The sequence below is a fragment of the Wasmannia auropunctata genome, unplaced genomic scaffold (assembly GCF_000956235.1).
Source record: "Wasmannia auropunctata unplaced genomic scaffold, wasmannia.A_1.0 LD336074.1, whole genome shotgun sequence".
Classification (NCBI taxonomy): domain Eukaryota; kingdom Metazoa; phylum Arthropoda; class Insecta; order Hymenoptera; family Formicidae; genus Wasmannia; species Wasmannia auropunctata.
In genome coordinates this window covers 4,767,784-4,774,029 of record NW_012026816.1, presented here as the reverse complement: position 1 = coordinate 4,774,029, position 6,246 = coordinate 4,767,784, and positions in this window count along the sequence as shown.

Below are 6,246 nucleotides of genomic sequence, written 5' to 3'. Positions count from 1 at the left end.
TGGTGTGTGAAGTTGGCACCCCCAAATGCGAATTTTGTCAAAATCTACATGGCATTAGATTGTCCACAATTTGTCCAGATTTGTCCAATAATAATTTTTTGTCCACTCTTGAAAAAAATTTAAAAAAAAGAAAGAAAAATTTTAACGTAAGCACCTCTAAGTGCATTTTTTTTAAATTATATACGGGATTCGATTGTCCACAATTTGTATGCATTTGTCTATCAATAATAATTTATTGTCCACCTTGCTACAAAAAATTATGAACAAATGAAAAGTTAGAGCAAACTTTGTCACAAGCACTCATAAGTGCGTTTATTATCTTTAATTTATATACAGAAATGAATCAATTTTTTGTATCAAGGTGGACAAAAAATGATTATTGATGAACAAATGCATACAAATTGTGTACAATCGAATCCCGTATACCTATAATTTAAAAAAAAAATGCACTTAAGGGTCCTTAACATTTTTTTCTTTTAAAAAATTTTTTTCAAGAGTGGACAAAAAATTATTATTATTGGACAAATTATGGAAAATCTAAAACTTCACACATTTTGTTTTGTATAAAATATTTTTGATACTTTCTTGAATTTTCGATATATCTTGAAAATAGCTTTTGAGATATACTTAGTGGAAAGTAGTCAAAAATTGTTCTACATATACTTTACTCTCTTAAAATAATTTTTTAATTTCAATAATTTCTAAATTTATTCATTATCACACCTATATATTAAATTTCATTGAAATTAGAACATGATGTTTTGCGAGACACTTATTCTTGAGTCATTTTGCCTGCAATCCCACATTGGATGTGCTATTTTTAATTTTCAGAATGCAAATTTGAAATTACCTAAGAAACATTAAGCAAAGATTTGCAGGACATGTATATTATCTTTTCATCTAGCATAATTTTTTTATAAAAAAAAGTGACAGTTTTCACTGTAAAAGTTTTTACTGAAAAGTTTTTTGTAAAAAAAAGTGATTTTGTTTATAATTTATTGTTAATGTAAAATAATTAGGTTATTGTTATTTATGTTATTCATGTATATACATAAGTCAGGAACATAAAGATACGAAATATGTTACACAAATGAATTATGAAATAAACAAAAAACTGCGAAAAGATAAGTATTCCTACATATAAAGCACTATACAGAAAATGATTAGTCTGAAGTTGGGAATTGCACATGATTCACAAATCGATTAAAGTTAATTCGTTCAAAGAAGTTGTTACAAAAGTTGAGCAACTTTTTTCGAACAATCATTGTTGCGCGTATCAACTATATAAAAAAAAGACATCTCACGCAAGATAAGAAAGTAATCAGCTCCAACAATATCTTTTGTTACAATACTAATATCGATCTCAATTATTAGATATGAACTCGGTTCAGCAAATTATTACAAAATGTTGAAACATAGTCAATTTTACTATGCTTTGCGACGTGGTTTGCATTGTGTACATGGCGAATGTGTGCGCGTGTCCACGACGCGAGTGGACGCATTTGTCTTGAGTGTCTTGTATATGTATATACCTGCTGAATGATCCGAACGCGTCGCCAACGTCCTCGCGCTGCACGCCGTTATTCATGCTGTTGTCAGTGGAACACATGGCGTTCAATTTTGCGTATGGATCCACAGATCACGGGGAAAAGTCTACTTCTTACTGCGCAGTTTCCGCGATCGCCTTGTCTAAGTGCGTCTGAGTAGAACGCGTAGCGTACCAAACACTTTGATGCACTTCAATAATACTGAATAATATTGAAACATACAGTATACAGTTGATCATGTAGTGCCAAGTGTTGCTACTGTTACTGCCTACTGGTGGGGTGGTGTCACTACTGTCACTTTTTCTCGCATGCGCAGATGCGCATTGGAAATGGACAAGTAAAGTACGAAGGTCATTATAAAAAGGACGATTGTATGTATCTTGCGATTCAATGTATCTAAAAATGTTCTAAAAATTAATATAAATTATTATAAATCATGAGAAATTTTATTCTTTTCATTTTTTTTTAAATTTCTTTTGGATTATTGAGATATTAAGATTGTTTCTTTACTTATAACGTTTTCGGACGGAACGAGTTTGATCGCTCCGAGAGCGATTAATAACGTCATATGCTCTCCTTGTCCAATCAGAAATCTAAAATAGAGCATGTGAGGTCATTAATCACTCTCGGAGCGATCGAATCCGCTTCGTCCGAAAATGCTATTATATACTAATTTTAATCCACAACATCTAACTCCGCTTAATTTAGAATGCCTTCCATTTAGCGCATAGACATATGTAAATAGACTAAGCATATTCCTATGCTTTTGCTGTGGAGAAGGTAAAGCCGGAGCTTGGCACTCTTGGCAATTTACGACTGAGAGAGAATACTTACGTTTATTGAGATTATTATCTCATTTTACCTTACAGCAAGATGATGCTGATGTCAGTAACAGCTGTTGACATCGGCCATCTTATTGTAAGATCATGAAGTAAGAATAAGGAGACGTAACTAGATAGGCTAGAGGGAAAAAAGTTGAGCACGAAAAATGTTCCATGTATTGCCAGGTTCACTGAACGGAATAACTTGCAACATTTCGTCGCTATATTGAAATTCATATACATTGTATGTATGTACATACATACACTCATGGACACATCGGTTGCGACACTTTCTTTTTTATGGGTTTCAAAACGCACTAATATTTTGCAAATGCGGATGACGATTGGTTATACTGTCTCTAGACTAAAGATAATACATATCGTGGTTCGCATTTGCAAAATATTAGTTATCTATAAAGTATATATTATGTATATTAAATATATATTAGAAATCTATAAAAAGAAAAGTGTCGCAACCGATGTGTCCACGACTGTACATACACACGGCGTCAGAAATGCCTAGTCATCTGAATTTGCAGGGACACAATACATACATATATTTTGAATATACATATATGTATACATATATATGAACCTGTATCCCTGCAAGTTCAAATAGCTAGGCATTTTTGACGCCGTGTGTATGTATAATCGGGGACAGATCGGTTGCGACACTTTTTTTTATAGATTTCTAATATATATTTAATATACATAATACATATTTGCCTTGTGTACATTTGCCCAGTGCAATATTTTTATTTCTGTTATACAATCGATATTTTTTCCGCTATGTCATTCACGGACTGTGCAAAGCGAGAATATCACATTGTTATATAATTGTTATTTGGTAGTAACAGCATAACAAAGACTTGAGAAAATAATAGATTTGGATAAAATTTAGATACTTTAATACTTTAACATATTGATTTATATGTATACATATATACTATCTCTGTCAAAACGGCCATCCCTCCTACTCACTTCAATTTTTGAGATAAAATATTTTAAAAGGTCTTAAAATTTTTGTTAAAATGTCTGATTTTTGCTTTGAGTATATAGATCATGTCTATATACTCAAAGGATTTTTGATGCCGTATGGCCTTTTTAAAAATTCAAGATGGCGGATCCAGAATTACGACTAGAATGGACTGTCGCCAAAAAATTTTTGGTACAAACTTTAATTACTGAAGCACTAGAAAATTTTTCTATTTCCATAAATTAAAATTTTTGAGGTCGCTGAATACGAATCCATAATCATAATTATAAAACAATGGCGAATTCAATATGCCGGCCAAACTTAACCAATCTTCAAATAATACAAATTTTTTTTGTACAAGACTAACCAAACCGAAGTTTTTCGGATCGCCAATCATGGAATTTTCAGTTATTAAAGCAAAATTCGAGATATCGAATCCAATATGGCGAATGGAATATGATCAGTGCATTTCGCAACGTTCAAGTTGGAAGATTTTTTTGGACATCAATGTGTAGGCATTGATGTCCAAAATATTTATTGGGTTTCTGATTGCAAATTATCAATCTTAAAGTTCAAGGCTGTTGAGTCAATATGGTAGATAAAATATGGAAATAATGGAATTTGCGTTATTTGAAGTTTGACCGGCATATTGGATTCGCTATTGTGATTTTTATAATTATGACTGCATGAGGAATTGTATTCAACAATCTCCAAAACCTTAATTTATGGTAATAGAAAAATTTTCTAGCCCCCTGTGCTTCAGTAATTAAAATTTGTTTCAAATTTTTTTTACAATAGTCCATTCTTGTCGCGATTCTGGATCCGCCATCTTGAATTTTTAAAAAGGCCATTGGCATCAAAAAAGACATTTCAACAAAAATTTTAAGACCTTTTGAAGTATTTTATCTCAAAAATTAAAATGGACGGCCGTTTTGACAGAGAATGCCCCATATATATAATTAATATATTAAAAATTCGTAAAATAAACCACTGTTTACAAAAATAACAGTATTGCATATAATACTGTTATATTCTCTTATAAAATTCTAAGATATCATAATTTCTACATTACATTCTCCTCTATCTACATTTAAATTTTCATGAAATACTCAATTACATGAGCACCGTTTTATAAACATTTGTAGATATTAGGTATCCAAACATATATGAGAGCGAAGTGAAACGGACATATACCGTACAATTTTATAGTTTAGATTATTGTTAGATATTGATTATATCAATTTTAATAATTGTTGCACATTTATTGGCAATGCTTTATAATAAATTAATGCGAAAAAATAAGATGCACCTTTTCTAGCATATTTATCATATTTGTTATTATCCCTTATCATATCCTACGCAATGCAGTATTATTGTGCATTTTTGCACGTTGTGAAATATATTAAAATATATTTAATTTTTATGTGTATCACTTTTCATGTATCATTTTAATGTATGTTAAATTACTATTTAATATTTTATCGTTCTATATATAGAAATCTTTGTTTTTTTAATAATTCTTGATACCTATTTGCATTATACTTATTTCTCTTTTCAGTACTATACATATATTGAATACATAATTGTTACAAATAGATTCGTTTCTATAAAATCTGTCGTCTCAAAAAAACTTTTATTCATAAAATTCTTTTTGTGTATAATTTGTAAGGTATCATTATTATAACAAGCACGTCATTCAAAAGTTATTCTTTTCAAGCTTCAAATATAATCATGTAAAAATTTAAAAAAAATTTACGTAAATTTTTTCTTAATTTAGGACGAACCTTATATTGTCCAACTTATAAGGAAAGATCCCAACACGGAAATTCAGAACATAAAACTTCGGTAATACACAGGATGATATATAATCAATTATTTTTGCTACCGCGTATATCTTGAAGAGGTAAAATTTCTGTAAATTAATCATTTTTTTTTTTTTTTTGACTAACAAAAAATTAAAAAACAAAATTTTAAAGAAAGAATTTCTTTTTTTTAAAATAAATATTGCTTACGATAGAAAAACAATTGTTTAAAGAATTATAAAAAACTTACAAAAAAATCAGGCGAAATATATTCTCAATAAATAAATAAAACTAAATAATACAGCACCTCGGCAATATATAAATCCACAAGTCGGTTCAACATATTTGAAAAAATATACGAGATAATCATTTATTAGGTATTTAAAAAAATACAAAATAGTAATTAACAATTTAAATTTAAAGAGAAATATTTAATAATGTTTACAATTATCTTAATACATGAAAATTTTTCATTATAATTTTAATAAAACTTATAAAGAAAATTTGACGTCTTAATCGTAAGAAGCTTATTCGCAAATTAGAAATATACCTAATTGTATTACAAAAATAATATATGATTATATAACAAATAAAGAATTTACGTCCAGAAAACAGTTACACAAACTTTAAGACTATGCAAGGTTCAATCTTACAACCATTAACATTCTAGACTCTTATAGAGATACAAAGTTAGCCTTGTATACTGACAATATGATAATCTAATTATTATTCTGATTCTTTTATAAACAATTTTTAAACAGTAAAAGATTATAATATCAAGAGTGAAGAGACACGGTCGTGTCTTAGCGCTAAAAAATACGCGCGAGACCGGACCACATTTCTTCACGCGAGCCGGCAAATTGTAAACAATAACTGACAATGAGATTATCAGATTTCAATAACAGTTAAACCGATCAACTTCTAAGTATGCTCAATCGATAGCCTGATGGACTGGAATTGTATAATAAAAATGTTTTTATTTTTCCTCTGTGTGCTTTACGGGCGTAAGATATTAAATGACGCAAAGTTCGAGTCTGAAAAATATGTACGTTTCGGAACTTTTTCATTTTAACTGAAAAACAACATCATTCTTTTATACA